The 24,047-nt window shown below is 43.7% G+C and overlaps 1 protein-coding gene across 1 annotated transcript in view; it reads right to left on the minus strand.

Moving 5' to 3' along the window:
- The window catches only part of PTK2 (protein tyrosine kinase 2), a 358,217-nt gene extending 335,568 nt beyond the window's left edge, over positions 1-22,649 (minus strand). Inside the window, exons 1-2 of the mRNA XM_053243262.1 lie at positions 22,294-22,649; positions 9,638-9,699 (exon numbers count right to left, since the gene is read on the minus strand). The gene's annotated coding sequence lies outside the window, so the exon portion shown is untranslated. The remainder of the gene's footprint in view (positions 1-9,637; positions 9,700-22,293) is intronic.
- Between the last annotated feature and the right edge of the window lie 1,398 nt (positions 22,650-24,047).

Here is a 24,047-nt window from a genome sequence, read left to right on the forward strand (position 1 = left end):
CGGGGACGCTTCCTGTTTGCCCGCCAGCCACATGGCTTCCCGCCTTCCCGGGCTGCTGCAGCGAGCCGCTGCAGACAGCCTGGATCAGAATGCGCTTGCTTTGTCTCGGGGCAGAAGCAGTTAATTTTTTGCCCTTGTCTCCCTTAACCTGGGGAGCCTTCTTTTTCTTTTCCGGGCCATGTGTGCCCGAGGAAAGATGGCGGAGCCGTTTGGTGGCCTTCTTGGTGGCCGTCCTATTTCTCTCTTCCCCCCCTGTGCCCTCTGATAAGAAGCCAGCTAGGGTATCCCCAGCATGAGAAAGGTCCATCCCCAGAGACAGAAAGGAAAGGTTAAGCTCACCAATGGATGAAATTGGATAGAAGAAAAAAGGGGGCCGTAGCCCCTGTGCGTCTGATCAGGAGCGCAGACAGGAAGGAACTGGGGACACACCTGAGCATGCCCGGAAAGGGGGCGGACCTACGACACCTGAAAGACCTGAGACTTCCTATCTATTAGGAGCAAAGGAGTGGAAGATAACCCTATGTAAGCAGTGACCTCCTACTTCGAGGGAGAAAGAGAGAACTATGTGCGCACACTGATTTGATGCTGCCGCCCAGGACAAAACTCTTTCCACAATGATTATAAAAATTAGAGTGAACACTGATTGGAACTTGTTGAAGACCATCTTAGAATCTTGGCTGAGCTGACACGCAGGATGTCTTCCAGGCTCAAGCCACATTCTACTGATAGCAGTCACATAATCAGTACATCAGCATCAAAATTCAAGGAACTTAGAAAGTCTTATTAGTGAGCTTCTCTCACACATTACCACCACATCTTTAAACCTTTACATGCCACATTTTTAAACCTTTACATGCTTTTTGGCAACAAAACAGCAGTTAAATATGCTTTTTCTATCTGAGATTGACAAGTCTTTTAAAAAATCAATTGTTATGGATGGATTGAACCACCCTGAAACACTAGTTATAGGTGGTATATAAATATACAAAATACATAAAACCAACTGCAACTAAAATTAAGCAAATCCGATTTCTTGCCTGTACATGTGACACACTCATTTGAAGTTGGTGTGCTTAAACATATCTTACAGCTCAGTCATAATTAACTACCGTACTTCTAAGTCCTAATAATTTCAATAGGAGAGAGTCAAGCAAATGTGTAAAACTTCTTTCATTCAAAAAAGTGGAATTTGCACATTCATGACCTTGATTAGAATATGCCAAATATGTATTTCTACAGACCAGGTCTTGGGCAAAAGGGTACCTGGCCTCTTTTCTTTACCTTATATCTGGTCAACCAGATATAGTTTAGTCGTGCACTGCAGTGTAGCAACCACAGAATGTCCCTTCTCACCAACTGCCGGCCCCAGTAACATGGCATGTTACTGGGTCTGGGAGATGATGAAGAGGGGTATTCTATGGTTGCAAGATTACAGTGCACTACTGAACTACACTTTTTAGGGCTTTCCAAAATCAACAGGGAACAACTGAAAAGGCCCTGTCTAGTCCTCACCAACAGATCTCAGTCAGTGGCAGGGCCATGAGCAAGGCCTGAGATGCTAAGTAAGCAGCCACATCCTATGTGCACATTTTAATATTAGATGATCCAAATCATGTTGAAACTAGAATGAGTCTGTTACCAAAAATTGCTGGTAATACACACTTCTGTCCACTTCCACCCCTGCTTTTGAGAAAACAGTCTACTACTCAGCATGCTTTTAGCCATATTTGTACTTACATTCCTACATTTTAACAGCGCAGCAAGTGAAGAACCACAAATGGGAATTCCGTTACAAAGTTTTATCCAAGAAGATACTGCTTCACTCCATCCTGCAAGTTATTTACCCAACAAACTAATGATTACACAGTTGGTTGATGACTCACTTAATCTGTTACATGTGGAGTATTCAAGAGAATAGGACTGCGCAGTTCCCAAAGCAGACCAAATAAAGCACATTTCTAGATGACATCACGACATGTTTTGAGTACTTTCCAACAGTAATCCCAAATCAAACAGACCAAAAATATCTACACTGAATTCTGTTAAGTAACAAAACAACATAAGCAAAAACCAATGTTGCAACTCTCAAGTTTGTTTGCAGTTTGTGCTGGGCACAATCCATATCAAGAAGCTCCATATCGCCTCATGGACAAATGTCAAGACATGCTTCAAGAGGCCATTTACACATTTTCTTTTATCTAGCATCACACTCAGGGAAGTTGGGGCGGGGGGCACAAATGTCCCTGGGCCCCCGAGGGAAAGGGGGTCCGCAAGCTGAGCAACAACTTGTTCTTCCCCTCCTGCCTTACAAAAGAAGATAGTGTTCCAGGGGCCACTCCAACATTGCTATGCCCCTGGTCACATTACCAGCAAAACAAAAAACAGTGCTCATTTTCTCCAAGTTGAGGAGAAAATAATTCCTCTTTATCACATGTCTGGCATACTGTTTCAAAAACCTAACAAAATTGTTTGAGATTGGTTTCCCAAAATAAGAGAGCATCAAGCATAGAATGTTACTTATGGAATTGCCCCATGAAGGTCTAGCACATGACTCAAAGTAGTTCAGCATTCTTCTATCTGTTCTGCCCACCCCAGATTCTGTGCTTCGGAGCCAATTCCTGACAGGTTGGAAAATGTAACCATTCCCTTCTCGCCATCTGAGCCTTCCATTCTACTTGAATATGCACCCAACACATGCACACACAGTGTTCAAGACTGATGGAAGCCATAATAAACTGGATGTTATCACTAGTTTCCTGGTTCCTAGACAGAATTACTACTATTAAATTGTCTTCTGAAATCAAGGGACAGTAGTATTTTTTTAAAACCCTCCACAAATACACCAAGCAAAAGAAATATATACCATCACTATGTTGCCCACCCTGCTTTGGGCACAGACATAGAATTAAAGAGCATACCAAGCTGTGCATTCCTTGGGACATTTCTGTCCTTCAATTGCAGCATAAAACCAGTTAAATCTGAATGAATGCCTTACGCCAGGCATTCGTAACCAATGCTGGCACTTGACAGCAATTGAACTCATTACTATAAATAGTCTCAACCATTTTTATAATACGAGGTCCACTCTCACAACACACAAGTTTGGTTCCCCATGTTAACACACACCTAGTTATTCAGTACCCTGCTTCCAAAAAGGTACAGCTTAGTGCCCTCTGCAGCAGCTTCAAGAGACAGCAAATTGTTTTCAGCACAAAAATCTAGGACAGAATGAGAATTTGGGACGTTAAAAAACTAATTTTGCTGCTCTAGTGTGGGAGAGCAGAATACTGGCTCTGCAGCATTTATGCTTCATGATACAATCCATGTGACACTTTATACAGACCTTAGCACAAGACTATTGTTTTAATATTCCTCCAATCATGCAAACTGGAACTAGACTTTCAGAGTGTTTTTACGTTTGCCCAAAAGCTTAGGGAAAGAATCCTAAAATATAGTTTGGAGAAAGTCCCCATGAAATGCAACAATTTTAACTTAGGCATCAAATACTGTTTGAAGAGGTAGGAAAGACGAGGTGAAAAATAAAATTGAAATCCAGTACACTTCTGATTAGAAATACTATAGAATATAAATATGGTTATTTGTATGCCCGAAGGTTAGGGTCTACAATTGCACACATATCAGCCAATAAATATAAGGATTTTTTTTTTAGCATGACAATCATGCACTTCAAATTTCCCTCCCTTCCTCGTTCCCATATTCAGAGAGTAGTCTCAGTATCCAGAATGAAATCAGTATCATCTCCTTAAGTAGCTGCTGTGTCTTTAAAAAGACAAGACAGAAAGAAAGAGATTTATGATACAAAATTAAGAATTGGATCCCATACGTTTTTAAAAACTTTCAGAAAGGCTTAGAAAATCATTTTGTGGTATTTTATGCAGCGATCATAGCATAAAATAATCCATCCTCAATTATGTACAGTTAAGACCACTAACATACAACACAGTAAGGAACATTTGGCCTCTCACACAAACACAAGTCTTTGGCCTGGTGAAGTCTGTGGTTTCCTGACCCAAGAAATAAGACCAGCCCTGCTGGATCAGGCCAATGGCCCATCTAGTCCAGCATCCTGTTTCACACAGTGGCCCACCAGACCTTCCACAGTTCAAAGCAACAGCAGCTTCCCAAGTAGCCTGGCCAGGGAACTGGGGGGTGGCAGCAATTTTAGTCAGAACCAGTGCAAGGGGAAAGGGTTGAACATACCTTCCCACATGCTGTAAGCATGATCATGCCTCCCTCCACAGCTGTTATTTAAGGAAATGCCCCCCCCCCAGGAATCAAACAAATGTAATTTTGCTCTGAAAATACTGAATTATATGTCCAATTTCTGCTCTTAACATAAGAACAACCTGCTAGATCAGGCACAAGGTCTATTTAGACCAAGAACCAGTTTCATAAAGTGGCCCACCAGATGCCTCTGGGAAGCCAAAAGGCAAGAGGTAAGGGCATGCCCTCTCTCCTGCTGCTGCTCTCTTGCAACTGGTAGTAAGAGGCATCTTGCCTAAGGCTGGAGGTGGCCTACAGCCCTCAGACGAAAGGTAAAGTGTGCTGTCGGGTCAGTGTTGACTCCTGGCGACCACAGAGCCCTGTGATTGTCTTTAATAGAATACAGGAGGGGTTTACCATTGCCATCTCCCACGCAGTATGAGATGATGACTTTCAGGATCTTCCTATATCGCTGCTGCTCCATATAGGTGTTTCCCATAGTCTGGGAAACATACCAGCGGAGATTCAAACCGGCAACCTCTGGCTTGCTAATCAAGTCATTTCCCCGCTGCGTAGCCACTGATAGACTTGTCCTCCATGAATTTATCTAAGCCCTTTTAAAAGCCATACAGGCTGGTGGCTGTCACCACATTTTGTGGCAGAGAATTCCATAGGTTAATTATGCATTGTGTGATAAAGTACTTCATTTTGTAGGTCTTAAATACCTTCGCAATCAGTTTCATGGGCTGATCCTGGATCTAGCATTACGTGAGAGGGAGAGAAATTTCTATCTATTCTCACACCATGCATAATTTTATAGACCTCTATTATGTCACCCCTCAGTCATATTTTTTTCTAAACTAGAAAGCCCCAGGTGTTGTAGCCATAAGTAAGGTGCTCCAGGCCGCTGATCATCTTGGCTGCCCTCCTCTGCACTTTCTCATAAGAACAGCCCAGCTGGATCAGGAACAAGGCCCATCTAGTCCAGCATCCTGTTTCACACAGTGGCTGGCCCACCAGATGCCTCTGAGGAGCCCAGAGGAAAGAGGTATATGAATGCCCTCTGTTCTGCAGTTTCTCCCTGCAACTGGTATTGAGAGGCATCATGCCTCTGAGGCTGGAGGTGGCCCACAGCCACCAAACTAGGAGCCATTGATAGACCTGTCCACCATGAATCTGTCTAAGCCCCTTTTAAAGCCATCCAACCTGGTGGCCATCACCACATGCCATGGCAAAGAATTCCATAGATTAATTATGTGCTGTGTGAAAAAGTACTTCCTCTTGTCGACCCTAAATTTCCCAACCTTGGGAAAGGTGTCATGGGGTGACTCCTGGTTCTAGTGTTGTGAGAGAGGGGGTTCTATAATGGAACTTCTCCAGTTCTATAATGTCCCTTCTGAGGTATGGTGACCAGAACTGTACACAGTACTCTAAATGTGGTCACAACATAGATTTGTATAAGGGTATTATGATATTAGCAGTTTTATTTTCAATCCCCTAGCATGGAAATGGCCTTTCTCACAGTTGCCACACATTATTTTGACATTTTCAAAAAGCTGTCCACTACGACCCCAAGATCTCTCTCCTGTTCAATCACCTACAGCTCAGACCCCATCAGTGTATGTGTGAAACTGGGGTTTTTTTGTCCCAATATGCATCACTTTACACTTGCTTACATTGAACCACATCTGCCATTTTGCTGACAACTCTCCCAGCTTCTGGAGATCCTTTTGGAGCTCCTCGCAATCTCTTTTGGATTTCACTACCCTAAATAGTTTGGTATCATATGCACATTTGGCCACCTCGCTGCTTACCCCAACTTCTAGATCATTTATGAATAAATAAAAAGCACTAGTCCTAGTACAGATCCCTGGGGGTCCCCACTTCTTGCTTTCCTCCATTTAGAGAACTGTCCATTTATACTTACCCTCTGTTGACTGACCTTCAACAAGTTACCAATCCACCCATGAAGCTGCCCCATTATCCCAGGACTGCTAAGTTTTCTTAAGGGTCTCTGATGAGGAACTTGTCTAAAGCTTTTTGAAAGTCCAAGTATAATATGTTAACTGGATCACCTTTATCCACACTCCTATTGACACTCTCAAAAAATTTGAAAAGGTTGGCGAGGCAAGATTTATTTTTGCAGAAGCCATGCTGGTTCTGCCTCAGCAGGGCCTGCTCTTCTATACACATAACAATTTTATCCTTAAGAATGCTTTCCATCAAGTTGCCTGGCACAGACGTTAAGCTAACTGGCCTGAAATTTCCCCAATCTCCCCTGGATCTCTTTTTGAAAATAAGTGTTACATTGCCTTCTTTCTAGTCTTCTGGTACAGAGCCTGATTTTAGCGATAAGTTACATATTTTTGCAAGGTCAGCAATTTCACATTTGAGTTCTTTATAATTTCTCGGTGGATGCCATCTGGCCCAGGCAATTTCTTAATTTTTAATTTTTCCAAACAGTTTAGGACATCATCTCTCATCACCTCTGACTCCGTTCTTTAGGCTCTGTTCCTGAGAAGCTCGGTTCAGGCACAGGTATAAGCTCACGATCCTCTACTGTGAAGACTCATTTTGCTTCTCTGCAACCTCCATATCCTCCTTAATAATCCCTTTCACTCCCTCATTTTCTAATTGTCCAACCACCTCCCTGGCAGGTTTCCTGCTTCTGATGTATTTAAAGAAGCTTTGTTATTCCCCTTGATGCTCTTAGCTAAATGTTCCTCAAACTCTCTTTCCACTTCCCTTATCATTGCATTTCGCTTGTGTTCCTTTCTGGTCTCTAACATTTGGGCAGATCTTCCAAGGCAGGTCTTCTACCCCTTTATAGTTTCCTTGACTTGACTTGTTAGCCATGCTGGTATCCTTCTGGATTTGATGGTACCTTTCCTCCTTTTTGGTATACATTCTAACTGGGCTTCTACTATTGTTGTTTTAAATAAACTCCATGCATTCTGGAACAAAGTAACTCTCCTGATTTTCCCTTTCAGCTTTCTTTTCACCAAACGCCTCATTTTAAGATAAGTTTTCTCTTTTGAAGTTCAAAGTGTCTGTGTTAGACTTCCTTGAAGATTCTCTTCTTGCACATATGCTAAATGTGATCACACAATGGTCACTGTTCCCTAAAGGTTCCATGACACTGACATCTCACACCAGTTCCTGTGCACAACTCAGGATTATGTCCAAGGTCACCTTCTCTCTGATTGGTTCCATAACCAATTGTTCTTGGGCACAGTCATTCAGTGTATCTAGATATTTGGCCTCTTTCTCATTACTTGAATGTGAATTACCCAGTCCACATGTGGGTAATTCAAGTCACCCATTATTATGGTTCTGCCTCTCTCTGACACCTCCCTGATTTTCTTGTGCAATTCCAAATTTCTCAGCATTTGATCAGGCAGATGAGAGCATGTCTCTAGCAGCAGCACATTTCCTTTCAGGCCTTATATTGTCACCCAGAGTTTCTGTGGAGGACCCCAGTCTTGCTAGGTTTTCTAACTTGTTAGATTCCATCCCTTCTTTAACTTCCAGTACTACTCCACCCCCAATTTGCCCTCACCCCGTCCTTTCTATAGAGCTTATATCCAAGAATAACACTGTCCCACTGGTTCTCACTGTTCCATCATGTTTCTGTTATGCCCACTATATCTATGTTTTCTTTAAGCACTCCAGCTCACCCATCTCGGATCGGAGCCTTCTGGCATTAGCATATAAGCACCTATACACTGAATCTGTTACCTGGTGCATGCTATCTTTCTTATAGCTATTTGATCTCTTTGACCAGCTAGCATATCCTTCTGTCTTCTCTTTACATGGTTCTGCTCTGTCCCTCACACCTTAAGGGATGGCATTTGCTGAACCAGATACTGCCCAGCTACTGTTGGCTATCCCCCAGGAGTTGTTTTAAAAGCTGATCTGTGACTTCTTAAATATTAAGCACCAGCAGCCTGGTTCCATCTTGGTTCAAGTGCAGCTCGTCCCTTTTGTACAGGCGTTGCTTGCCCCAAAATGCATCCCAGTGCCTAACAAATCTAAACCCCTCCTCCCAGCACCACTGTCTCATCCACACACTGAGATCTCTCAGGTCCACCTGTCTTGCTGGCCCTGCAAGTGGAACAGGTAGCAACTCAGGGAATGCTACCCTGGGCGTCCTAGATTTCAGTATGCTACCTAGCAGCCTACATTTGGCTTCCAGTCCCTCCCAACTACATTTCCCAATATCATTGGTGCCAATGTGCACCACAAGAGCCAACTCCTCCCAACACTGACTAACACCCTATTTTATGTAGTACAAGCATGGAATTGTGGCAAACATGCAGCTCTGCAGGCTGCTGAAGTGTTTAAGACTAAATGGGGGCAAAGACCACTGTATCCCACTGCAGAGAGCAATGCAAAGCCATGGAAAGATATAGTCCTTCTGACACTCCAGCAAGTTATTACAGCACTATCCAGTACACAGATATACAGTCTGAATACAGAGGAAATTTGGTTAGAATTTACTCATCGCTCACTATGCCATGTTGAGTTCAGAAAGGTAGAAAACGTGAACAGAAGTTATGAAACCATGTGTTAAAAATAGTACATTTCAGACAACCATCTACATTGCTGATCCTGGAGCAAGACTACCTGTAGCATTTTTGGATGGGTGGTATACAAATGAAATAAACAGATTCACAGCACTGTAAGACTACTTTTCTAGTGGTACCAATCGCTGCTCATGAAGAAGGTATGCATTCGAGGAACTTCACTATAGATATACCCAACAGCTTGGGCCCAGGGTATTTAAGAGAATGCCTTCTTCATTAGGAACCTCACCACCTATTAAGCTCATCAAAGGAGGTTCATCTGAGTAAGCCACCCATTTGTCCAGTGGCAACTCAGAGGCAAGCCTTCTCTATAGTTGCCCCGGAGTTGTGGAACACCCTGTTGAAATTAGAGCTGCTCCATCCCTGATGACTTTCAGGAAACAACTAGAAGTGCACCTGTTCAGCCAGGTTTTTAGTTGAACGTTTACTGTTTCTTTGTTTTAATTCATTTGAAATGAATTCTGTATATGTTTTTATTTTTGCTTTAAATTTGAATTGCCTTGAAACTTTTGTAATAGGTATACAAGTGTATAAAAATTTTAAAAATGTATGAAAAATTGTGCACATGTATTCTGGCACTACTGTATTGTGCACTGCTCTTTCCTTAAGGCTAGGTTTTCCACATATCCAAGTGGAAATTAATGCATGCACTGTACTGACTTTTTAATAATGACTGTATTAACTCACATTCTATGAATATGGCCATAGATGATAATTTTGTTCTTTATATATACCATTTTTCATCAGGGAGGTTCTCCAAGCAGTTTACATAGAAAACATTTTATCCAATATTCCTAAAACCCCAACAAACATTAGAATAAATGTACCTTAAACGTTGTTTCAGTTCTCAGAAGTGGATATGTTCTAGGAATAAGATGGGTCTTGAAACCTGTAATAATCAGAATTGATCAAATTCTTAACATGCTGAGAATGCACAATGAAATGTAACCAACATAATAGAGTGAACAGTAATTAACAAGGGATGGTGTAACAATTTTTCAAATGACTGATGAGCAGCTATTCAAACTGAAGAATTAAATTTTGTATAAGACAAAGCAAATCAACATTACAGCTGGAAAGTATTTTTGTACCTCCCAAGATAAAAATACCCATGATTCAGCAATGTAATTTCCAGCACAGCAGCCACAGACACTGCGCACACCTAACTTTGAGAGGCTTTTAAAGCTACCATGTTTTTAAATTAAATTGCAGAACATGGAGAAAAGACACCTCCCCCCCACCAAATGTATCTGGAGAATATGCATTTCTGGACTCCAGGCACAAATTTTTAAGGGGAAAAAGTAATCACTCTAGCCATTACAAATAATGTGAGCCACTGTTTTACATGTAGAAGCTCTTCAAATTTCATGTTGTGTTTTAATCTGTGAGTCCAACACCTATTGCAGTCTAAGAATCTTGATTTGCATCCATTTCTCAAGTACCTAACTTTCACTGCCCACAAGAAATGCTTTATGATTCACTACTTTCAATTACATTTCTAGAATTGACCTCTGCTACTTCTGGCCTCTTGCCTAACCACTCCCTTATTAGAGCTTCAGGAAAAACTGTTTCCAAAACAACCACTGTATGTATTTTAATTAACCATACTACTTTAATGTTTCCTGTTATAATCCTTATTCTTATGGTCACACACACGCACACTTATTTTCTTCTGCTGGGCATCAAAAATAGTATGTCAACTGCAGACACTGTACAAATAAAAACTAGTCCTCATTCAACACTAAAACTGGGAAATCAAGACTTGGGCTTATCTATTCTGAACTGCTAAAGGTAAAGTGCGCTGTCAAGTCATTTTTGACTCCTGGTGCCCATAGAGCCCTGTGGTTTTCTTTGGTAGAATACAGGGTGGGGTTACCTTTGCCTCCTGCCGCACAGTACGAGATGATGCCTATCAGCTGCTGCCGGATATATGTGTTTCTGGGAAACATACCGGCGGGGATTCAAACCGGCAACCTTTTGCTTGTTAGTCAAGCAATTCCCCACTTCACCACTTAAGGTGGCTCTATTCTGAATTACTACTGTAGCATATATAAGCAGCTTGCAATAGTCTGTTTTATCCATTTACCTCAAGACATCCTATAATTCCCCCACACACTCCAAACTGCCATCACTTTTTATCTTAAAGCATATAATAACAAGGCAACAAACTTCACTAGGAAATGGCCAAGAGCCAATTTTAATGTAGGAAGCAATTCAGCAAACTACAAGTTTTATAAAATGCATAGTTCTCAAACACAGAGACATAAAGGCCATCATGTCACCCCTCCAACACAGCTTCCCATAATTCTTCCATACTTTTCACACACCCCAAACTTCAAGACCATATTCCCAAACCATCTCACATTCCCACCTGTTCCCACACAGAGACTATAGTTATAACCTTACAGGCAGAACTTCTATCTGTGGCCAAAGATACACAATTCTCACTCAGTCTGACCTTTTTCCTACAGTTGTATATACAAGGCTGACTTAAGGCAAACCAGCTGGCTAGGATGGTGCTTTTACATGAATATTGTTCAAGGGAAAAAGAGAACCAGGGCATGGACAGCGGGTGGCAGGGGGAGACTCTGAGTCCAAGGTAGCTCCTGGGATACCTAGTGAATTCAAGCACAACATAAGGATTGTGCAACACAGCAAGGAAGTGTTACTTTTAAATGCTTTATTTTCCTCCTGCAGTGCATTAATGTCAATATAAAATTATGCACACAGATATGTTTGCAAACTGTTCACTGTAGTAACACATCAATAAATCATCTGAGAATAATAATCACAAATATAACTTATAATCTCTCTCACTGTCATAATTCTTTTTTTAAAAGATAGTTCTCACACTGGACCACCTATCACGCAATGAGCGACCATGTAACTAGTGATGTGCATGGAACCGTGGAGGCACGCTTAGACGCTGGCTGGGGTCTCCCTTTAAGTGCGGGGAGGGGGGTTGCACTTACCCCAACCGCCGCTTTCCCCCCCCCATTGGCGCTCCGCTTTTTAAAAAGGTTTTCGGGGCGGCAGCATTCCTCCCTGCCACCCCTGCCCCCGTTGTTAGCTGGAAATACCAGAAGTACGGGCTGCGGGTGCCTATAGGCTCGTTCTTAGCTACTAGACTGCACTAGAGACACAGTATATTAAGGATGTGCAAACAGGTTTGAAGTGAAACTGGTTCAGGGTCAAACTGAAACCCTCCCCCGCATTCGGTCCAACCTCAAACCAAACCCCCGCCACAAGCCTATTCGTGGGGTTCGTGGTTTTTGGTTTGTTTGTTTTTAACTTTTTTTTTAAAAATTAAACTTACCCCCTCTGGGGGTGTTCTCTGAGGAGGGTGGTCTGCAGAGGTTCTCCCACCCACTGCTGGCCTCCCTTCAGTAAAAAAACAGCCTGTTCGGATGTCCTTCGGCCCGTTTGGAGGCCACTGCGCCTACACAATGGGCCTCTGCGTGGCCTGGGTCATGCCAGGCCACGCAGAGGCCTAATGCTCAGGGGCAGTGGTCTCCAAATTGGCCATGGCATCAGAGGGAAGGCCCAAACGAGCCAAAAAACAGCTGAACTGGTTGGTTTTTGACTGAAGGAAGGCTGGTGGCTGGTAGGGGAACCTCCACGGACACTACCACCCACCACCTCAGAGAACACCCCGTCCCGGACTGGAACGAACTGGGGTGGGGGGTTCAAGGGGGTGCCAGATCAAACTGGCCCAGTCCAGTTCGGGTCCAGTTTGGACTCGAACCAAACCAGCCAGTTCCATGCACAACCCTACAGTATATACGGCAAATGTTTACAGAATTAACCTCAGCTTGGATAACACACCTAAAGGTAAAGAGTGCCATTAACTCGGTGTCAACTCCTGGCTACCACAGAGCACTGTGGTTGTATTTGGTAGAATATAGGAGAGGTTTACCATTGTAATCTCCTGCACAGTATGAGATGATGCCTTTCAGCATCTTCCTATATCACTGCTGCCCAATACAGGTGTTTCCCATAGTCTGGGAAACATACCAGCAGGGATTCCGCGTGAGAGCCAGCGTGGTGTAGTGGTTAGAGTGCTGGACTAGGACTGGGGAGACCCGAGTTCAAATCCCCACTCAGCCATGAAACTAGCTGGGTGACTCTGGGCCAGTCACTTCTCTCTCAGCCCAACCTACTTCACAGGGTTGTTGTGAAAGAGAAACTAGTATGTAGTACACCGCTCTGGGCTCCTTGGAGGAAGAGCGGGACATAAATGTAATGATGATGATGATGATGATGATGATAATTCAAACCGGCAACCTCTGGCTTGCCAGTCAAGTCATTTCCCCTCTGTTCCATTAAGTCTAACCTACTTCACAGGGTTGTTGTGAGGAGAAACTTAAGTATGTAGTACACCGCTCTTGGCTCCTTGGAGGAAGAGCGGGATGTAAATAATAATAAGTGGCTTGATAACACACCTTCAGTAACAAAATTTTCCTAGGTTATTTGGGTGAACCTAGGTCTTTGGTCTTTTATGGTCTTTGTGGACCATAAAAAGTAATTGACAGCGGAAAGTATAAACACATGTTTCTCCTCCCATTTCCAAAACGTAGACTAACTAATAAAAGGTAGTACAATCTATGTTCAGGCTCCTGAAGCAGTTATCAGTGCATCAAAATGCTATCTCACACTTCACAAAATTCAGCCCAAAATACGCCACTTTTACTGAACTGAATCACATATATAAAAGCATTCCTCACCCAATCCCATGAGCTGACTAGTAAACAATAAAAGTTACAGATATCCTGCTGAAACAGCCCATGCCAGACCTCAGCTAAACTTCTGCCAGAATTACAGTTCCTAATTTTACATCTTTCCAACATCTGAAAGGGAAGATACAAATAGGACAAACATGAGTTCAAACAAAGGCCTTGAGGCTTTACAAAATATAGGTCTCCTACAAGCATCTCACCCATTTCCATCCTTTAAATAAATAAATAAAAAACAGAACCAGCATTTACTCAACCTCTCTGGAAGACACTCCATTTCAAGTTTTTTGAGATTCCCTGGAGCTTTCACGGCTTAACAGGGAGAAATATACAGGAGTGCAGGAACACAGCAAATTTCTAGATAAGGAAACCACATTTCTCAAGTACTCCAAGTTTACCACAAGTTTAAGAGGTTCATTTGCTGAAAGGTCTTGTGTTTTATCAACTTCCCTTTTCTCAAACACAAGTTCTGACTTCCTGAAAAGTTACTGGTAACCATTAATCACGTATCACTCAAATTGCATCTTATTTAGTAGACCCCACTGCTTCCATATGGAACTCAGAGCAGGGTACAATGAATTACAGTATTCCAATCTACTCTCCTAAATATTCCCCGAAAATGGACCACACTGAGAGGTAGTGATTTGCCTAATATACTTCATAGCAAAATGAGGATTTGAACCTAGATCCAGAGGTCCAACAAAATCCACTGCCACGTTGGCTCTCATGTGCATAGTAATTGTAATCATGTGTGCAATCATGTACACTCTTCCCATTTTTTAATATTTTTATTTATTTATTTGGTTGGTTGGTTGATATACCGCCCTTCCAAAAATGGCTCTATATGATTGGCTAAATATGATTAACATGTCCTTATCCAACCAATTACTTTTTCTGCTTTATACATAAAAAACTCATCTGATACTCATCTTTGCCATCTCAGTGACTATACTACTTGCTTGCTAGAGGTCAATATTTGTTCAAGTATTTAATTAATTTGGCATATTTATATACCATTCCATACTCATGTCTCTGGGCAGTTTACAGTAAGTAGTTCAAGGGTCAAATCTTAGCAAGGATATTTGTCACCTTTTCCCAACAATAATGTATTCAAATTTTCAGTCTTTATGCTGTGGCCTATGCTGGGTTACAACATATTTTCTCATGGCAAGGAAATACACAAAAGCTGAACAGCATATAGTCGCCCTCTTCACCTTTCTATCATTACTTAAATCTGCCTCTCGGAACTTTCTTTCAAAGCTTGTCACATATTACACAGCTACATTTTAATATATATTTTAATAAAGTTAAACTAGCTTAACCCGTGCAAAGCATATGCACACTAGTACTTTATTGCTCCTCTCACCCCCCACCACAGCGCCTTCACCTCAGAGTTCTCTCCACCCTCACCTGAGCTGCGCTCCTGCTCCTCCATTCCTCTCATCTCTCTTGGTCGCGGCTGCAGTGTTGCTGGCGCTGACTGGCCAAGCCACAACCCCTAGCCCAAGTGACCTCCCCACCCTTACCCAAGCCCTGCTCCTCCACTCAGGAGTAGCAGCAGCAGTTGGCTGGGCCTTTCCTCACTGTCTCCAGCGCCATGGCTGCTCATTCACCGCAGGACGCAAACAGGCTCAGGCTTGTCCCTCGCGTGCCTGCCTCCTTCCACCAATGGCCTCTGTAACTCCAAGCAGTAGTAACAGTTGACCAGGCCGTTCCTCGTTGTTGCCACAGCCGCCATAGCCACTCGTTCCGCTCAGGCCACTGACAGACCCAGGCCCATCCCTCACCCTTCTTTCTTTCTTCCCCTCCCTTCTTTTTCTCCCTCTCCTAATTCTTCCCCTCTGTCTTTCTTCCCCTCCCTTCTCTCTCTTCCTGAGTTAACAGATCTTGTTTCCTCATCTAATTTGCACACTGGCAGCCTTCTTCTCCCGAAGGGGCTCTTTCCTCCCTCACAATCCCTCTCTTCACTGTCCTATTCACACACTCACTCTCACACTCTCTCTCTCTCTCTCACACACACACATATTCTTCTCTCCTCCACAATCTTCCCACCAGTAACAGCTGCATTCCAACTGCTCTTAACCATCACAGGCTCCTCTTCCCTATCTGCATATGGAATTTCCACTGCCCTATCACCATGGTGCTCCTGTTCTGTTACTTCCGATTGGTAAAGCACTGTGTGGGTGGGGCTTGCCACACAACATTTGCCACAGACCACCTAAGCCTTTTATATATAGAATATATGAGAGAAATTAACACAAGGAGCAAAACAAAAATGTCATGTAAAATTACATTCATCAAAATATTGCTGAAAGAAAAGAGATGATATACAGTCATCCCTCACCAACCACAGGTTCCCCAAACGCAGATTTGCGTATCCATGACCAGGGAATTGTGACCAGTCTTGCCACCTGCAACCTGAGTATCCACGGTTTGGCGAGATTTTTTTCTCAGTTGGAGGGGTTGCGATTTCTGGTGGTCAGAGGGGTCATTTTTGCGGGTCCCCTTTACTCCTCTTACTCACTCCTGGTGATTTGGGGGCATTTTTTTCTTAAATTTTACAGTATTTTGCAGTCCTTTCGGTACCAGGATTCCCCTAACCCCGTTTGCCATTGATTTCAATGGCTCAGCCAGCACGAATTTGCCAACCACGAGGTTTTCCTGGAACAGAACCCTAGCAGTTGGTGAGGGATGACTGTATTTTGGATAAAAATAATTGCATTGCTAGTACTTCCTCCCATACTTTCTTTACAAGTTTAATTCTATTCCAGCCATCTGGAAACATAGACCAAATTACTAAAAAGGTGGCAATTCAACTTATCAGTCTTCCCATCCCATGCACTGCAATTTGTACACACTTCTATCTTCACCACCTGAAAATCTGAAATCAAGTTGCACTGTAAATACAAAGTGAATTCAACTGCCCTTTGACATATATCTTGCAGGAAGTGGTGAGTTCTAATTGTTGCTGCCACTTATTTAGACTCAAGAATCTGCAGTGTTGACACAAAGATAAACCTCACTCTAATGGCTCAAGAGGAAAAGCAGATAGGAAGCAGTCCCTGCCCCATGTAAGAGCTTGCTGAACCAAATTGGGTAATGTCCAAAACAGACCAAGTCCAGTTTTTATAGCATTGTGGAACCGAGACCTGCATACCTAAGCATATAATACTAGACTCAGAGCTGAGCATACATCCTATCAGTCACTTGCCAGAAATCAGTCCATGAACAAATCCATCCTAACCTTGAAGCTACAAAAGAGGACAGGCACAGAGTACCTTTTAAATATAATGCCATGCATTGCCCGAAGACAAGTTTGACTTAAAGGAAAGCTCATTCACAGCACTTAATTTGAACATTAGTTTCCCTTGCTGGATGTCAAGACAGACTGATCAGCTCCCTGATCTCAAATGCAAGAAGCATTAGAAACCCAACACAAACTTCATATCTTAGGGTCCAACTACTGATGATTCTCCACTGGCAAGTTCTTTTTCAAATAATGGAGGCAGACAAAAAAGCAGAGCCTCCCAACAAACCAACACAATCATTATGTAAACTATACCCAGGCATTGCAGAAACCCAGATGTGGGTGCAAAGACTGGATAAACCTTTCCACTCTGTCTCAGGCAATCTATCCCCTGCTCCTCACCAATATTCAGACACTATACACTAGCAGCTAGTGACTAGCCTTCACCTACAGCTTCAACCCACATAATCCAGAACATTATAGTATAATCAGAAAGATAGGCACCCCAGAGGAATGGGACCTGTAGAGTACAAAGAAACTCAAGGTAACTAAAACAAAACACAGCAGACCATATAATATGGAGGATGCCAAAATGAAATAGTAAAGAGTAACATCTTCTCTCCTTCCCTGTCCCACTTCCAATAAAGAGAAAATGCACTTATTTCTCTTATCTGAGAAGACTGATGTGCTCCTTTCTCTTCCCAATTATATCTGTGTTACTGGTGTAAAAATATGAAGACAACACCTCATTGCTGAGAGGTAGAAATTAAAGCACAGAATTGGTTTAAGTACAATAATGCATAGCAAAGGGAAGCAAGAGAGACATTTAAGCCTGGGCTTCCAAAAATCGGTTCCTTTAAGATACATTCTGATCCTTTCCAAATATAATTGAGCGCCTGCACCAGCTTCTTGCTGGTATCATTTAGCTTTTTCCCTCTCTGGTGAAAGATTGAGGAAAAAACATTGGTAGACTTACCATGAAGGGTTCTTTTTCTGGTATGGGGAGGGCATTTATCATGCCAAATCAATTGGGTTGGCCCAAACTAGTCTGTGCCTAAGGCAGGGCACTAAATGTTACCACCCTCCCCTTGTTTGGCAGTGCATGGTACCTTGACACCCCACCCACCAGGCAGCCAAGATGAGAGGCACCTCCACTGGGGCACTGCTCCTCTCAGTATGCTTCCTGTACTTAAAAAGGAAGGGGGAACAGAGCCGAGGAGGAAAAGTGGACAAGGGGAGAGAAGAGGGCTAGAGTATCTGCAGAACACACCATAGCTCTCTCCTCTACAACTCCTCTTCCTACGCTACTTTCTCCTCTTACTTTTTAAATACAGAGAAAACTGTGGGATGAGTGGCCAGGACAGCTGGCAGAGGTGGATGGTGGTAGATCCCACCACTCTGTCATCTGAAGCAACTACCTCAACTGGCTGACCCTGCCATGAAACTGAATCATCCTCCTCAGAGTTCCCAGTGAAAGAGCTGTTAAGTTTTAATGTATGCGAATCTGAGAAGACACATGGCAATAGAAAAGTTTGTACAGTAAGGCGTGAAAATAAAAACTCATCAAGAAAGAAGAGGGACGGGTGAAAGGGACACAAATGCTAAAGAAGTTCTCACAATTTGAGGTGCCCCACCAAAAGGGGGGGAGGGGCTTATTTTTCCTATTTTGGAATTAAAGTTCAGATTTGTACCAGCTTTAGTAAAGTTTGCTGAAACTAAGGTAGGAAGGAAAAGGCAGAGTTGAAAACTTAAATACTGAATTGGCCCATTGCAACAGAACAGGGCATGCTTCTGCAAAACAAAAAACAAAAAACCCCACAATCAAACAATGATGCTAACCTTCTGCACAGACATGTGATAAGGATCTAGTACTTTTTCTATATAAGAATATAATAGTTTGCATGTACATAGTACATTTTGAGTGTTGAAAGATCATATCATATATCAGCTCAAGAACCCCCATAACCACCAGACCACTATAGTTGCAGATAACAGCTGAGAGAACAGTTGCAGATCACTTAGTCCCTCTCCAGACAGTTGCCTTCCCTGCAAAACACACACACACACACACACACACAAACACACCTACCTCAATATCAGGAGCAGTTTCTTGAGTTCACACACTTGATCATAGAAAGAAATATCCAGGATACCTAGTGGTATTTTAACACCTCATCTGGTAAGGGAATTACACACAAGAGACAACCCAACCTCCCTGTATGCTCAAACATACAAAGACGAACTTCCAGTTCAAATCAAATCAACTTTATTACAGTCTGAGACCAGAACTCCCAGTTCAGATGTTACCTTCTGAGGCATGTTGGGTGTATCTGAAACTAAGCAGGCCCCTTGTGAGTTCATAACTCCGTCAATGAGTTATTATTACATCTCTTATAAAGAGAACGGAATTTGCTTGAATAATGTGTACCATGTTCTTACAATTTTCAAAATCTAAACACACTCTTCTAATATTTGTATAGATTCTCAACTCCGTCATATTTGTAACACAAAGGCAGGGGCAGCAGCTATAAACACAACAGAATAATCCTGTGACTAAACCATAGCAGGCATAAATTCAAAGCTGGGTTCTAATAATGAAACACCAGAGAGTGTTTGTTCCCTTTGCATCTTTATACCTCTAAGGATGCAAGATGTTTCCTATATTTGGGGAAAGGCATAGACACAGATCCTTACGGATACAAGACAAGCAGCAATCCTGTTATCTTCTATATGGAGACAGCACTATATGAAATTATTTTCTGTCATCCATCCTGTTGAGCAAACACCACTTTATGGTGATTCCCTACTTCCTAGATTGTTTATACATATTAATATCAACAGAGATATAACTGTTAAGCTGCAGCATGCTTGTTAGTACAGCTTTATTTTTTGCCAGCAAGTTTAGCCACTTCTTAAGGGATACAAAGCTAAAGATTCTTCTGTTTTGAATATTAGTCATCATACATTAGAAATCATGGTTTACCACAAGAACAGGCTCTTAATACCATGCCACTGACTTAAAAAACAGGATATGGATTACCTCATCACTGGAAACAGGACTAGGGTGACCAACTGCAGTCAACGACAGGGACTCTTAAAACATTTAATAGTTGTGCAGAAGAGGGAATTTCAGCAGGTGCACTTGCTTGCCATATCACAGCAGTAAGAAAGTGTCATGTGCCACAATTCTTTCTTCTACGCACTATTAAACTCACCAGCATCTAGCATATCTTGATCTTCTCGAGGCAAATGAAGACATTTCTCCTTTGTTTGGCGAGCCTTAATTTAACTCTTCTCCTAACCTTTAGCTTATCTACTGTGTTTTTATTATCAATCGCATATATTTTAACACTGAAGTTTTATTTGATGCATTTTGGCAATTTCAATAGTGTAAGCCACTTTGAATCTAAATGAAAGGTGGTATAGATACTGCTGGACCAAAACAGTATCACTCAGTTATAACCACAGAACACTGCTTGTGTCATTAGCAACCTGATACCACAAGAACATGCTCTTATATACAAAGGAACCCAATGTTGTCACTTCAGTTGCATCATTAACATTGAAGCCAGAAATACAGTATGAGGCCCTGTAGCTGGAGCTGAAAGCAACTAGGATCATTAACAAGAATTGACCTGGGTTCACATCCCAACTCAGCTATAGACTCAGTAGAGAGGAAAATAGTCATTCGCTCTCAGCCATCAGTAAAACAGAAATAATGATGACCTGCAAGGATGGATGAATTAGTATTACCTGCTCTCATCTTTGAAGATGAAGCAGACAACATATACATTCAAATCAGTTCATGTAGGTGAAGGATGTCATTCAAGAAAATGTGGGCGGGGGGGAAAGAGAATCAGAACTAACCATTTCCAGATGTGGGGATGGAGAAGGGAAGTGGAAGGTTTACAGTACAGATGTTCATCATGAACAATGAACTCTGAAATCTCAACTGGCAAATGTTCTGCTTTCAGCTAAACTCTCTTCCAATATCTTTACTACAGTGTTGCTGTTACCCTACACATCTTGCCAAAAACTCAACTGCAGACTGACTAGACAAGAGTCCAACATTGGTGCTATAACCTATACTAAAGAAAAAAATAAAATCTGAATAAAAATGTTTTCACTAATACAAGACTGCTAAATTCAGAAACTTTATATGTTAGGACTAGCCAGAAATAGTAACGAAGAACAGAAATCAATGCACAACCAATGCAATAAACTTAGAAAAACAGGAAGGGAAAGGCTGGAAACAAGAGAGTTCAGGATAAGTTCTATAATTTAGTCCTGTGAGCTTAAAATGAAAAAGGAATTGTTATTTTCTCACTGTGCCCATCCCACTGAGGGTCACTGCAGTTCACTTACATTGAATTCAGAGTATTTCCTCAAAAGCTTTCAACAGAAATCACTCAGTCAATAGTAGGTCATAGCCACAACACATACAACATTCCCTTTCTGTGACTGCGTTCTTCTCTTTCTTGCGGCTCAAACAACCAGAAAGTTGTTCAGCAAAAAGATGCACACGAAAGAAAGAAACCACTTCCCTTTTCCTCTTCCGCTGCCCTTCTAATCTCTCCCCATGCTCAGAGGAAAACTCTGATTTACAACTCAGTATTGCATTACAAATAATATGTGAGTTTCAGCTCAGACTAGAAGCCAACACCACCCCTCCCTTTCTTTGGTTTACTTTTCACAAGTTATTCATCCAAACAGGAAAACTCCAGGCACACCTAGGCCTGCATCTCAGATCCCCTAATGCCCAGTTAACTCTGCTGATCTCCATCACATCCCTTTACAAAGGCTTGAGAGGAATGGAGGGGAGGGATTCAAAGTCTTATTATTTTTAGAATAAAAAGACCTCATTTCCTCTCTCTCTGCTTTTGTACAGAAGGGGGAAGCGATCTGATTTTCTTTTCCCCCTTCCCCTCAAGAGCTTGCTAGATCAAGCATCCCAAGTTATAGAGTTGGGATGCCTTAAAATACAATACACCTTTTTCAAAAAGCCATAAAGTTACAGCACGTCAAGATAAATTTGAACACATACACACAAGACACTTTTCCTCCCTGCCTGGCCCATCCATTCAAAGCACTAGGAGAAGCCACTTTACTTCATCTTTCCCCACCCACCCCATCCATGTAAGGAGTCCTCTACATGAAATAGCTCCAACCCTACAAGAATCCCACAGAATCACATAGATATACACATTCACACATGCATATATATATATACACACACATATATATATGAATGAGAGAGATCCCCCCCCAACACACTCCCTGCTACCCCACTCCTCTCCCTGACACAGGAAGGGAACCTGTCCTCCTCCCACAGGGGAGGGTGTGTCGGGCCGGGGGGGGGCTGCCCCACGGCTCACTCCCCCGCCCCCACGAGGACCCAGGGGTGCTCCCTCCTCCCCCCACCCCCACCCCATTCTGCCAGTGGCGGCAGCAGCTCCCTCGCCTGGCCTCCCCCGCGCCCCGGCTACCGTCTGCTGGGACTCACCAGGCGGCAGCAGCAGAAGCTCGTCGGGGCTTCTCTGCGTCCGGCTGAGCCCTCTCAGGAGGAGGAGGCGGCGGCGGCGGCTCCTGCCGCTTCTTCCCCCCTCCCGCTGGTGGCAGTTGGAGCCGGGCTGGAGCGGAGAGCGAGACAAAAGCCTCGGCCGAGACGGAGGAGCCCTCCGCCCGCGCCCGCCTCGTCCCCCCGCCGCGGGTCGCTCCCTCCGAGCGTGTCTCTCTGTGAGGCGCCGCCGCTGCCTCCGCCAGCCAAGGCTCTTGTCCCGGCCACAGTTCCAGGCCGCTCCCCCGGACTCGCCTGCCTCCTGGCGCGCTGCACCATGGGATGCGCCTCGGCGGCGGCCCTCTCGCCTCCCCCCCTCTCTCCCTCCCTCCTTCCCGCCCCCCGCGCCTGGTTCATTCCCAGCACTCGGGCGCTGCTAGAACATGGCCGCGAGCGAGCGAGCGAGCGAGGGCAGCCGCAGCAGCAGCAGCAGCCCCGACCCGCCCCGCCCTCCACTGCCCGCTCCTTCGAGTGAGGGGCCGCGCGGGTGGGGGGCTCCGCCGCCGCGCTGAGCGCTCGCCCTAGCGCGGAGAGCAAGCCCCGCTTGCCACGCGGCGGGGGGGCGGCGGCGGCTGGCTGCCTCCCTCCCAAATAATATTAATAACCCTATATATTATTAATAATAGTAATAGTGATAGAGACATATATAAGCGAGCCTCGCAGGCTCAACCGCTCCTCCAAAAGGAGGGCGAGGCGGCCACAGTTCCTCACCGCCACCCCTGCCCTCCGGGTCAGAAAAAGCAAGCCAACTTTTCCTCGCGGAGCCAGGCAGGCATCCCCAAGGCTGCCCTGCCGCTCATCCGCCTGGGTGCCTGCCTGTTGCTTAATCGGTACACGCGAGGGCACCCGGCACACGCATCTTTAGCGCATCATGCAGCCGCAGCAGCACCCCAGTTGCGGCCAGCCAGCCTTCCGGGAGTCTCCCGGACTCAGCCTCCAAGTATCCCTGAAGATTCCAGTTACAGGGCTTGATACTGTGGTGGACAAATTTGTATTGCTGGGGAGGGGGAACTCCAGGCATGGCTTGGGTCAGAGGTGAAATGAACTCTCTCTGGAATGAGGGTTCCTTGGCAAAAGCCAGCGGACTGGGTTCCTTTATGTTGAGAACTGGTCATTTAATTGAACTATGCAGGGGGAGTTGATGCTACCAAGAGATGCCGTTCTTATTCCATAATATGATATCTACCTGTCATCATATTTTGATGTGGGGTGGGGGGAATCTAATAAAGTGTTTTTTAAACTTTTTTTTTTTTTAATCTCACTGAAAAGAATGGGGTTTGCTTCCAAACGTAGCTGGGTCACACGGAGCCATTTTTGTACCTAAGGCTTGCTGGCCTGCTCAAGTTGTGCTTATGTCTAAAATTATGAGCACCGGCAACGCCATTATTTATATACTGCTTTTCAACAAAAGATCCCAAAACGGTTTACACAGAGAAACAAAAATAAAAGATGGCTCCCTGTCCCCAAAGGGCTCACAAAGAAACATGAGACACCAGCAACAGCCACTGGAGGGAAGCTGTGCTAGGGCGGGATAGGGCCAGTTGCTCTCCCCCTGCTCAATAAGGAGAATCGCTACTTTAAAAAGATGTCTCTTTGCTCAGTATTGTCCTGGAGGGGTTGTCCTACTCAGATATAAGTCCCACAAAAATAATTCAGACTTTTTGTGAGTACATTAACTCAGAATTATTATGTAAGAATAA

The sequence above is a fragment of the Hemicordylus capensis genome, chromosome 4 (assembly GCF_027244095.1).
Source record: "Hemicordylus capensis ecotype Gifberg chromosome 4, rHemCap1.1.pri, whole genome shotgun sequence".
Taxonomy (NCBI): Eukaryota; Metazoa; Chordata; class Lepidosauria; order Squamata; family Cordylidae; genus Hemicordylus; species Hemicordylus capensis.